General features: G+C 40.6%; 1 pseudogene; it reads left to right on the top strand.

Annotated features, from left to right (window-relative positions):
- Positions 1-1,338: 1,338 nt before the first annotated feature.
- On the top strand, positions 1,339-1,457 carry LOC111875836 (5S ribosomal RNA; annotated as a pseudogene).
- Positions 1,458-11,982: the final 10,525 nt, after the last annotated feature.

The following is an 11,982-nucleotide window of genomic DNA, read 5'->3' as shown; positions in this document are numbered from 1 at the left end:
AAAACCATTGTACGAACTTACTTCCACTCTTTGCTAGGAATGCATCATAGGGATGTAGGTCGAACCCACGAGAACATACTTCTATTGTTTACATGAACGATCGAACTACGTCTAGGTTCGAACATGCTCGCTCACAAATTGATTTTCTTTCCGTGAAATAGAATCATGTCGCCAATGAAAAAAGATCAACCCATCAACCAAACACCAACCCTTTAGATTGATGCATCTACCTTTCAAGCTGCAGTCTCGGCTGCCATGTCAGCTGTTCTGACCCACCTTAACGCTAACAACACGAATGTTAGCGGGATTGTTAAAAACAATTCCAATCCAGGTAACAATCAAGTACCTCAACGAGCAACAAACTACCACGACACCCCGAGTTCCAAGACCAAGAGTAACAAACAAAATTTTTGGGCTAAATCTAAGGACAAATCGCTTCGAGGGGCGAACAAGAAACAACCATCAGTAACGACCTTCATAGCCACAACATCTGTACCTTCCTACTACCATCCCTTCGGGTATCCCAATTGCCCCTAACCCAGCCAGACAGTATGCTGGAAACTTACCGAAGTGTAATAAGTGCAACTTCCATCATCTAGGAAGATGTCGTCTACCGCACTGCTTTAAATGCAACAAGGACGGGCATACTACCCGCTGCTGCAGGATTCGGATCCAACACATTACTTCAACCACCAATGTCGAAACCTCATGGATATGCCATCTATGTGGTGTATTGGGACACTTCAAGAGGGACTATCCAGCAGAGCAGAACGACGATGGGACAGGAGGAGTTTGACCTCAGAATGGAAAGAGGCAACGAAGGACCCTACTATAGTATAGGTTCACTTCCAATCGTCAGTATTTTGAATGTTTTTAAAACATGTTTAAAACTAGTGCAACTCGAGTCTTATCTTTTGTGAGATCCCTTTGGTTAAGGGACCCTCATGCTGCGTATACTTGCCATTTGTAGTATACTTTGTTTGCAGTAGCATTCCTGTAGTTACTCTAATGTACTGTAACCCTGATAAAAGTTGCACCGTTGTGTTTTGTCTGTAACGCTTTTATGTGCAAATCTAATGTCTTTTACTTCTAAGTAAGTCCGACACTATCATACATCTTGAGTCAAATCGATCCACACAATACCAGTTTCGTGCGTACATCTCTTTCTCCGAAAATGTCTTTCTAGCGAAACCGTCATTCAAGAACACCGAAGTACTGATTCATGGAGTACCTCATGTTTCTAATTCTTTCCGAAGAAATCTCAGCAACAGAATGAGAAGACCAAGCTTCTCTCCTTTGGGAGCTCTGGTCTTATTCTTCAAGAAGACAGACTTCAACAGGTGCGATTATACCAGCACTAATGCACCGGATCCCATCAGAACTCCGCAGTTAAAAGTGCTTAGGCGAGGGAATTACTAGTATGGGTAATACCCTGGGAAGTCCTCGTAGCGTAGACCTCAACAGGACTTCCATTAGAAATCATTACTCTCTGCCTCGCATAGATGAATCAGTTGACCAACCGCAAGGAACGACGTACCTTTCAGAAATGGACCAAAGATCCGAATATCACCAGTTGCGAGTTTTAGTGAAGGATGTTCTGAGGACAATCTTCCAAACTCAATACGGACACTACAAGCCCGTAGTGATACCCCTCGGATAGGACCAATACGCCTGTAGTATTCATGAACTTAATGAATAGGGTACGCCATTCTTACTTGGATCAGTTCGTCATTGTCCTTATAAATGACTTACTTATCTACTCTCATAGTAAGAAGGAAATCATAAAGAGCATCTACAAAAAACCCTGGAAACATTACAATCAGAGAAGCTTTACGCAAAGTTCTCTAAATGCGAGTTTTAGATTTGAAGAGTCGAATTCCTAAGACACATTACCAGTAATGTGGGAATTCTTGAGGACCCTGCCAAAAATCAAAACCGCTGAGAATTTGTCAGCACCGAAGACGCCGATGGGAATTCTCCAAATTTTAGGTCTCGCTGACCTACTGTCGAGAGTTCATTCAGAACTCCTCGCGGATTACGAAACCTCTTATGACCTTGACTCAGAAGGGAGTGGCCCTTGATTGGGAAGACAAGAAAGAGGAAGAAAACCTTGGAATTTCAAGTGAGAGGCCAAATCCTTTTGGAAATCTCACTCTGGGAAGGCTTGATACGCTTCGGAAAGCGTGGTAAGCCAAATCCAAAATAGTTAGGACCTCCGAGATTCTTGCCAGAATCGGTCCTATAACTCACAAACCCAAAGTACACCATGAACTTAGTAACGTACATTTTACCCTTCACGCCTCGAACTTGAAAACGTACCTTTCCGTCAGGACTCTCGTAAGCCCACTCGTCGAGATCGAGATCAACGAGATCCTCGCCTTCGTGGAAGAACCGTAGTGACCCTCGACCGAGTGGTCAAGTGGACGAAGCAACGCCGCCTCCCATTAGTGAAGGCTCGTTGGGATAGCAACAGAGGACCCGGATTCAGTTATGAGCGCGAGAACCAATCGATTAGGAAGTTTTCCCACCTCCTTGCTCGATTATTCATGCCTACTCCTTTACCTAAATTCTAATTTCGGGACGAAATTCCCTCTAACGAGGGGATGATGTGACAACCCGAAATTTCCATCCAGTTCTGTCTAACACTTCTTTGAAAGTCAAACTCATTGCTGTTATCTTTTAGCACAATTAGAAGTTTATTTGAGCATTCTGAGCCTTGTACACTTAAGGGATAAGTGTCGGGGTTTATTGGCTGAAGTTTTAGCTCAAAGAAATGGCCTTAAACACTCATGCAAGGGGTTCACGGCCAACACATGGGAGTTTACAGATGTAAACTCCATGTGGGCCATAAACTCTTGCTTATATGATGAAGAGGTGGTCATTTGTTCATTCTTCCTTTCCATTTGGCCCAAATCCTCTCAAGTATCATCCCCATCTTCGTCCCCGGTCTTCAAAACTCGTAAGCTTATTGTCTTAAATAGTTGATATCTTGCATCAACTAGTAATCTTACATGATTTCATCCGTGAAATCATTCCATTTTGTAGATCTTCAAGTTTCACCAAGAACACCAAGAACACACACTGGTGTTCTTGGCCAAAACCGACCATTCAAGCTCGTAGATCGTAAGTACTCTTGATCCAACTCATTGTACACTAATTTTATCATATTTAGAGATTAGAAAACATAAGAAATCATGGGATTCAAGGAGTTTACGGCCAAGGCATGTTCTTGGGACGTAAACCCCTTTTAAGGGTGCAAATGACACCCTAACACCTTAGTAAGCCTTGGTTAGTGACATAGAACCTTACACCATTAACCCAAGGACCAAAATTCACGAAATGGTACTCCTTACCATGAGTTTATGGCCGTAAACTCATGCGCGAGTGGTCCCAGGGCTGTGAACACCAAACAAGGTCATTTTAGGATCTTAAACCCACCCAAACACTTGTTTAAAGATTTGGAGCACTTAACCACTTAAGCCCTTAGAGTTTTAAGCCCCTTTTGGTGACCAATTGAGAGTTTATGGCCAGGAGTAAACTCCCCTGGGCCGTAAACTCCAATAAACATGGTCATTGGACCATAAACTCTCGTATGATGCATTGCACTCCTTTGTTGCAAACCGTTAGCCTCCTAGCACTTGACGAAAGTGTTTTCCTAGAAATAGGATGTCTATACATGTTTAATTAGTGTTATAATCTATTCGGTCCAACTTAGTGTTGCGTCTATTGGGCTCGTTAGTTAGTCCAATGTTTATCTCCGGTATGGGCCTATCCATCCGTGAGTTTTGTAGGGTTTATTATAAATAGATGCTTGCATGCATTCTAGAACGGAATGATTAGAAACGATTAGAGAAGTATTTTCAAGTATATTCATCGTTCTTCTTTTGTAACCCTAGAAGTCCTCTACATCAGAAGTTCTTAGTCGAGCTCTGTTGAGGATTGAGTAATCTAATCATTCGACTCATTGTGATCCATACTTGTGTTTTATTTCCTTGCTTTTTACGTTCTTTACTTACCTGTTACGAAGATCTAATCGATCAAAGAGTTTTTATAACTCATCAATTGGTATCAGAACAGGAGGCTGTGTAATCGATACACATCTTTTCTGTGAAAGAGTTTACGATTAGGGTTATTCCGCATTAACTGATATTTATTGAGCCGTCATTCCATAATTGACGTAACTCAGCATTTATTTGTTTTTCCCTAATAGTACGTATTACAAGTATGATCTTTCAAACAGGTTAAACGATCAAGCATGGACAAGTCACAATCTAATCCTATCAACATCTCAAACAGCATTGGATCAACGACAAAGATTCCTATTCTCTACACCAAGGATTATGAAGTCTGGGCGCATCATTTTGAAGATTATGTCATCGGATCTGAAGATAATGGATATCTTATTTGGGAAGCAATCGTGTCTGGACCATTCTCTCACTCAGGAACATCAAAGATCATCAAAACTCAGAAAGAATATAATGATCTGTTAAAAGATGTAAAAGACGTTGCTCAAGACGAAAAGGAAAAGTTTCAGTGCAATATCAAAGCTTTGAGACTAATCCGATTCGCTCTTCAATCTAATACATTCAGGTTAGTGAGTTCCTACAGTACCGCTAAAGAAATCTGGGATAGGTTGCGAGAGCTTTATTCCATAGATGAAGATTTGGAGCATTCCATTCTGACGTTGTTGTTGTCTGAGTTTGGTGAATTTAAGCAGAATTCTGATGAAACTGTTACTCAGACATTCGATCGCTTCAATCATCTTCTTAGCAAGATGATCAAACATGATATAGAAAGGAAGCTGATTGAACAGAAGGTCACCTTTTTGAATGGCCTAAGACCCGAATGGAGAGCTGTTGTGTCTACAGTCAAAGCTCATGAGCAGTTCAAGTCTTATTCACTGGCAAAGCTGGTGGGAATTTTGAAATCCCAAGAAAAGATTGTCATGCAAGAGAAGAATGTGGTTTCAAGTTTTGGGTCCTTGGCCCTTTTGTCTAAAGGCAAAAATATGGTTGATGATGAAGATCTGAACTATGATCTTACTTCTGAAGATTATGCAATGATGGTGTCTAATCCAAAGAGGTTTATCAAGAAAAGGTTCCCTACCAATAAGAACCGAAATTGGCAGGGAAGCTATAGTTCTGAAAAGGTCAGAGAGGAACCGAAGACAGAAGAACCAAAGATAGAGGCAAAGGTTGAAGGAGATTCGGGTGTGAACTGCTACTACTGTGGAGGAAAGAACCATTATGCCAAAGACTGTGTTCTGAAGAAAATGGCAGAGAAAGATGAAGAGGCTATATTGATGAAAAAGCTAGATGAGATCAAGAGGAAGAAAGCTGCTAGTAACCCTTCTATGAATGCTCTTATTGTACAGGGTTCGGCAGCGGATGACGAGTTCGATGGCGTGCAAGTATGGTCTACCGACTCTGAGGATGATGAAGTAAGAAGGCCCTCGCATGGAAAGGTGTATGTGGCAAGAGGTGACGAAAGCAGTGGGAAATGTTTGATGGTGACTGATGTATCTCACATGAGGGGATACAATACTGATGGCGGAAAAGAGGACACCAAGGAGCGAGAGGACGTATGCTTCACATCAAAACCTCTCAGTGTGCAGATCAATGAACTTGATGAATTGATCAAGAAGGTACAATCTCTTTTTGTTTCATTCAAAGTCCCATAGAAATCATATGAAAAAGAATTAAATAGCTTAAATTCAAGAATCTCAAATCTGGATAGTTGTTTAACTCAAACAAGGGTCACCAATTCTAACCTAATTGACCAAATTAGCAGGGTGTCATCCAAGAGTGAGGAACGTAGGATGTGGATTGAGCTGAAGGAGTCAGAGCTGATTAAGTCTAAGGATGAAAACATTTATTTACAAAGAGACAATTTAAAACTTTTGAAACAGAGAAATGTTTTTTGTTTAATTGCTAAACGTCTTTATGCTAACATCACTCAATTGAATCTGAACTGTGAAATAGAGCAGAAAATTCATCGCATGATTTTGCCCTTCCTTGAGTTTAAGGAGGATGAAATCGATGCTGAGGCATATAACTGCGAAAGTGTTGTTTCATCTGATGATGTAAATCCCACCTATATGTATGGTCTGGACAAAATCGAATCTTTTATAAAGTCCAAGGACCATAAGGACATGTTGAAAAACCTTTTGGATGAAAACGACAAACTGAAACTAAGGACTGAAACCATACAAAAATTTGACTCATTGAATGCCAACTTGAGCTCAGAAAATAAAATTGATGTTGAAAACGCGTCTGAGCTTAATGAGGATGATGATATGAGCGTAATTTATGTAAAGGATGAAGTCGATTGTTCTGAGTTTGTCAAGAGCGAACCCGAAAACCACAAAAATCTTATTTCTGAAAATTCTGTGGAGTTTTCTCGTTTGTCCCAGAATAAGTCTCCCACTCTAGAAGAAAAGGCTGTTGTGTACCAAAAGGTGAGGACAACACCAAATCAAGTATATAAGATCACAGGAGTAACCGAACATCAAACAGCCGAACTCACTGCCATAGTGAATGAAGATAATGCAGATGGTTGTCATGAGTTTTTCTGGTTTGCTCCTATAGATAACGCTGACGAAACTGTTAGTCTATCAGAGTGGACTTCCTGGAAAACCAAAGGAAGATATGTTCCAGAGCCACTGAACAAGCCTGACAACTTCGACGTGCCAAGCACTAGTGGTACAAAAGAAGTTCCTGTAGAAGAAGTTACTTCCACAAGCGAAACATCATCTGTGAGAAGTGAACCGGCTGACAAGAAGCAGAAGCAAAAGGCTAACATCCACAAACAGCCAAAACCAGTGAAGGATCAAAAGCAGCAAAGAAATTAAAGATACAAAAAGAATCTCTCTGAGCGAAAGCAGTTTTGGCGCTCTCAAAAAAATCATTTCTCTTATCATGACAAAAACTCAAAGTCAGAGAAAAGTGCTGTCAGGCCGCAAGAGGGCAACAACAACCGAAAGGACAAGTTCGGTTCAGAGAGCACCAGCAACCGAAAGCACAGGTTTTGTTCCGAAAGTAAGAGCTACAAAAGTTCAAGGTTCGGTCCCTCTAATGATCAAAAACAAAAGGGTCACTTAGAACCTCACGTCAGGAAACATTCTCAGTCAAAATTCTCTCATTCTAATACCTCTCATTCTAAACCTAATTTTGTTCCTGCTCAAAGTTCAAAATCATCAAAGGATTTGAAAGGAAAATCGAAGGTTTCCACAGTCAAGAATGACCGAAAGCAGTCCATGGCCCAAACGTCAAAACCTGAAACCAAAGCGACTGTAACTAATCCTAACAAAATCAAAGTGTACACCATTAAGAAGAAAGATGAAACAACTTTAATAAAAAGAACATATCTTGTTGATGTTTCTCTTACTATTCCTGTTCCTGTGAAAGACTCACGTGGACCCAAGAAACTTTGGGTTCCTAAATCTGCTTAATTTTTGCAGGTTATTAGTGACGAGCAGTTCGACGAAGAATGGTATATTGATAGTGGCTACTCACGTCACATGACAGGGAGGAAAGCGGAGCTAAGGGAGTTTCGATCTCTTCAGAATGGTGGGAATGTCAAGTTCGGGAACAACTCATATGGAATGATAAAGGGTTATGGGATGATAACCAATGGTGATTTCACTATAAGAAAGGTGGCGTACGTTGAAGGACTACAGCATAACCTTATCAGTGTATCTCAACTTGTTGGAGGTACCGGTCTTAAAGTTTCATTTGACGATGAGGGTTCAGAAATAATAGAGAAGAAAACAAAAAGGGTGATTCTCAAATCAGAACGCAAAGGCGAAATGTTTCCTCTCAATCTCAAACCTATCAAAGGAAATCCGGCTATCTGTCTGTTATCCAAAGCTCATTCTGACGAAAGCTAGTTATGGCACCGAAGGCTCTCTCATCTCAACTTTAAAGATATCAACAAGCTTGTCACCGGAGGTCATGTTCGGGGTCTTCCATTGCTCAAGTTTGATCGAGAACATTTGTGTGCTGCATGTGAAATGGGGAAGCAGAGTCGTCAAAGTCACCCATCCATTATAAACACTAAAGTTGTTGAACCGCTTGAGTTACTTCACATTGACTTATGTGGTCCATCATCTATTGAAAGCATTGGTGGTAGCAAGTATAATCTTGTTATCGTTGATGACTTTTCACGTTTTACATGGGTATTCTTTCTGAAGCACAAATCTGAGGCTACTCTCAAGATAAAGATGTTTATTAAGCAGGTTGAAGTGTAACTGAGGAAAGTCGTTCGCAACATCAGAAGCGACAATGGAATAGAGTTCAAGAATAAAGAATTTGAATACTTTTTGGCAGAAAAAGGAACCAGTCACAACTTTTCAGCACCCTACACCCCTCAACAAAACGGAATTGTCGAAAGACGAAACCGATCTTTGTGTGAGGCGGCCCGAACCATGCTAAGTTTTGCTTCTCTACCTTTATATTTCTGGGCTGATGCTATTGCTGCAGCATATTTTACACAGAACAGGTCCTATCTCAACAAGCATTTTCTCTCACTCCTTATGATATCATCAACAACAGGAAGCCGAACGTTAAATTCTTCCATGTATTTGGCTCACGATGCTTTGTCATCAACTCTAAAGAACATCGTAACAAGTTTGATGTTAAAGTTGATTAAGGAATTTTTCTGGGATACTCACTCACTTCAAAAGCGTACCGGGTTTTAAATAAGCATTTGAGGAAGATCGAAGAAACGTATTATGTGACTTTCGAAGACAGCTACGTAAAGAAGCTAAAGGCCACTGAAGAAGCAATTGGAGAGATTTTCACTCAAACAGGTCAAGTCACGGCGTCGATTGCTAATTTGTTTGAACAGTTTGTAGAACTATTCGATGAACCAGAGAAAGCTACTCTCTCGGAAGCCAAGGTAGCAGACAACAAAATCAACCATCTGAAGCAAATCGTCGAAGATGCTGCCAAACGAATGGGTGAAGGAGAACATGTTCCAAACGAACCTCCAAAGCATGGTGCTTCAGTTGAGGGGGAGAATCCACCTTCTTCAAAACAACCGAGCTCACAAATTGAGGGGGAGAATTTCATTCCAGTTCCACCCGAAAGCTCAATTCCACCCGAAAGCTCAACTGCACATGAAAGCCCAACACCACCCGAAAGTCCTGTAGCACCAGCAAGTCAAGCTACACCTGAAAGCTCATCTGTCGAGGGGGAGAATGCCGATGTGTTTTACGACAATGATAGCCAATCTGAATTAGAAGAAATGGTGAATGCTGAATTGGATCCATCCTATGATCCAAATTACCCTCCTCTTGTCAAGTGGACCAGAGATCATCCCGTTTCACAGGTAGTGGGTAATGTCTCCGAAAAGGTCCTGACCCGATCTCAACTGAAGGCAAAGCAAGCATCTCTATTCTCAAAAGTAGATTTCCGCATGTTTAACTCTTTCATCTCAAAAGTTGAACCGAAGACAGTTAATACTGCTCTGGATCACTCTGATTGGGTTCAAGCTATGCAAGACGAACTCAACGAGTTTGAAAGAAATAAGGTTTGGCGCCTCATTCCAATTCCTAAAGACGCCTCAATTCTTGGTCTCAAATGGGTCTTCAGAAATAAAATGGACAAGGAAGGCAATGTGATCAGAAACAAAGCTCGTCTAGTGGTGAAAGGATACTGCCAGGAGGAAGGAATTGATTATGAGGAAACTTTTGCTCCAGTAGCAAGGCTAGAATTTGTTCGAATATTTCTGGCCTATGCTGCACATAAGAACTTTGAAGTCTACCAAATGGACGTAAAATGCGCCTTTCTGAACGGAGAAATTGAAGAAATCGTTTACGTGGAGCAACCTCCTGGGTTTGTCAATGAAAAGTTCTCCAATCACTGTTATATTTTGGACAAAGCGGTTTACGGTCTGAAACAAGCACCTAGGGCATGGTATGAAACGCTAACCAAGTTTTTAAAGATGTCCAAATTCAAACAAGGTTCGGTTGACCCAACCTTCTTTCGTAAGAAGGAAGGTAACCACCTTATGATTGTTCAAATCTATGTCGATGACATCATCTTTGGCTCAACGAATCCTAGCTTAACAGTTGAATTCATAAAGCTGATGGACACTAAATTTGAAAAGAGCTCAATGGGTCCGATTAACTTTTTCCTTGGTTTAAATATTAGACAGGGACCCGAAGGCATCTTTATCAACAAGGAAGCTTACACCAAGACTCTTCTTGCTAAATTTGGCATGATGGGAGACTCAAAAGTTAAAGTTCCAATGGCATTCGGCACCAAGCTCACACCATCCTTGGAGAAACCGGCAGTCGATATTACGTTATATCGTCAGATGATTGGTTCTTTAATGTACCTTACTGCTAGCAGGCCTGCTATAATGTTTTATGTTTGTTATTGTGCTAGATTTCAGGCGAATCCTCGTGAACCTCATATGCTTTCTATGAAGAACATACTCCGGTATCTGAAATGAAGCACCTCTCTTGGTTTATGGTATCCATCAAACTCAGGCTTCTTTGTTCAAGCCTACTCAGATGCAGACCTTGGAGGTTGTGCACTAGACAGGAAAAGCACCACTAGAGGATGCCAATTCCTAGACGGGAAGTTGGTTAGCTGGCAATCAAAGAAACAGACTTGTGTATCTCTATCTACAGCTAAAGCAGAATACATTGCAACTGCCTCCTGTACATCTGTGACATCCCCAAAATCTCGACTAGAAAAGACCGATTTCATTTATGCTTTTTAAAATAATTTCAGAGTAAATCCTTTTGATTTAAAAGTGTTGCAGAATTTGTTCCCAAAACAAAACATGATAAAATAATATTTATCAAAGCATTTCATCAAGAGATGCATTTTCATTATATATAATCAAAACTCAGGATGTCATGTTCCGATACAGACCATAAAGCATAAACGATAACATTACAAGTCATTCAACAAATATATACATATACAGACTTGTAAACAAAACAACTCGATGATTCATCCATCTTACGCCCTTGCGCCACTTCCTGTAATACAAATAAAACTGAGTGGGTCAGGCTTGGGAGCCTGGTGAGCATATAGGGTTTTCAACCCACAATAAATAAATTATATTTAATTTCACCAACCAATCACTATCCTGATTACCCATTCCCGTTATCCTCACTTTACGTCCCTAAAATAACATCTATCTCAAGGGACCTAATCTAGGATTTTCATCGGGACGGACATTACTGCTAAGGGGTTTCTTCAACAATAGATATCCTAAAGGCAACCATGAGGGGGATAGAGTACACCGGTGAACATATCGTTCACAACACCTACAGGTTATGAACCTACTAGCCTTCCACAGGACTATCTAGAAAGAGTCTGTGGTCGTTATCCATACTCCGCTGAATAACTAGATCAACAACAACAACAACATCGAGGCCTCTCATTTGTTTATTAGACACCAACTATCTACCCATGTTCTACCCAACATATTAGTAGATAAAAATATATATTTTCATACATAGTTTAAAACCTGTATATCATTTTCATTCAATACATATTCCACATAATAGATGAGGCACACCCACATAACACGTATTTCATAGAAAGTAAATCAGATCTATGAGATAGAAGAGAATGAATATACATTCACACATATAACAACAAAATAATACACATAAACAACAATATACTTATTACACTCAAACCATACTTGTATTATTATCGTGTTTATGAAAGGTAGTATACACTCACTTGATCAGAAGATGATCGGACACCACTACGACTTGCAGAAGTAGTAATCCTTAGCAGATCTGGAAGATCTCTACAAAAATCGAACTTCTCGCGGGCAGAGCTTCGGCTCGGGAATCGCAATTTTCGGGATCTCGGGATCGTAAAACTTCCTTCTTAACTTGGATATGAGATCCGGGGTGTCGGGATGGCTTCGGGGGTTTACACGCAGAGCTTCGGCACAAAAACGAGGAGAAATGAGCAAATAAGCCCGGAACCCTCGCATCCTATTTAT

Source organism: Lactuca sativa, chromosome 4, assembly GCF_002870075.4.
Source record: "Lactuca sativa cultivar Salinas chromosome 4, Lsat_Salinas_v11, whole genome shotgun sequence".
NCBI classification, from domain to species: Eukaryota; Viridiplantae; Streptophyta; class Magnoliopsida; order Asterales; family Asteraceae; genus Lactuca; species Lactuca sativa.
The sequence above is the reverse complement of the archived record's forward strand: the minus strand, read 5'-3'. Positions and strand labels throughout refer to the sequence as shown.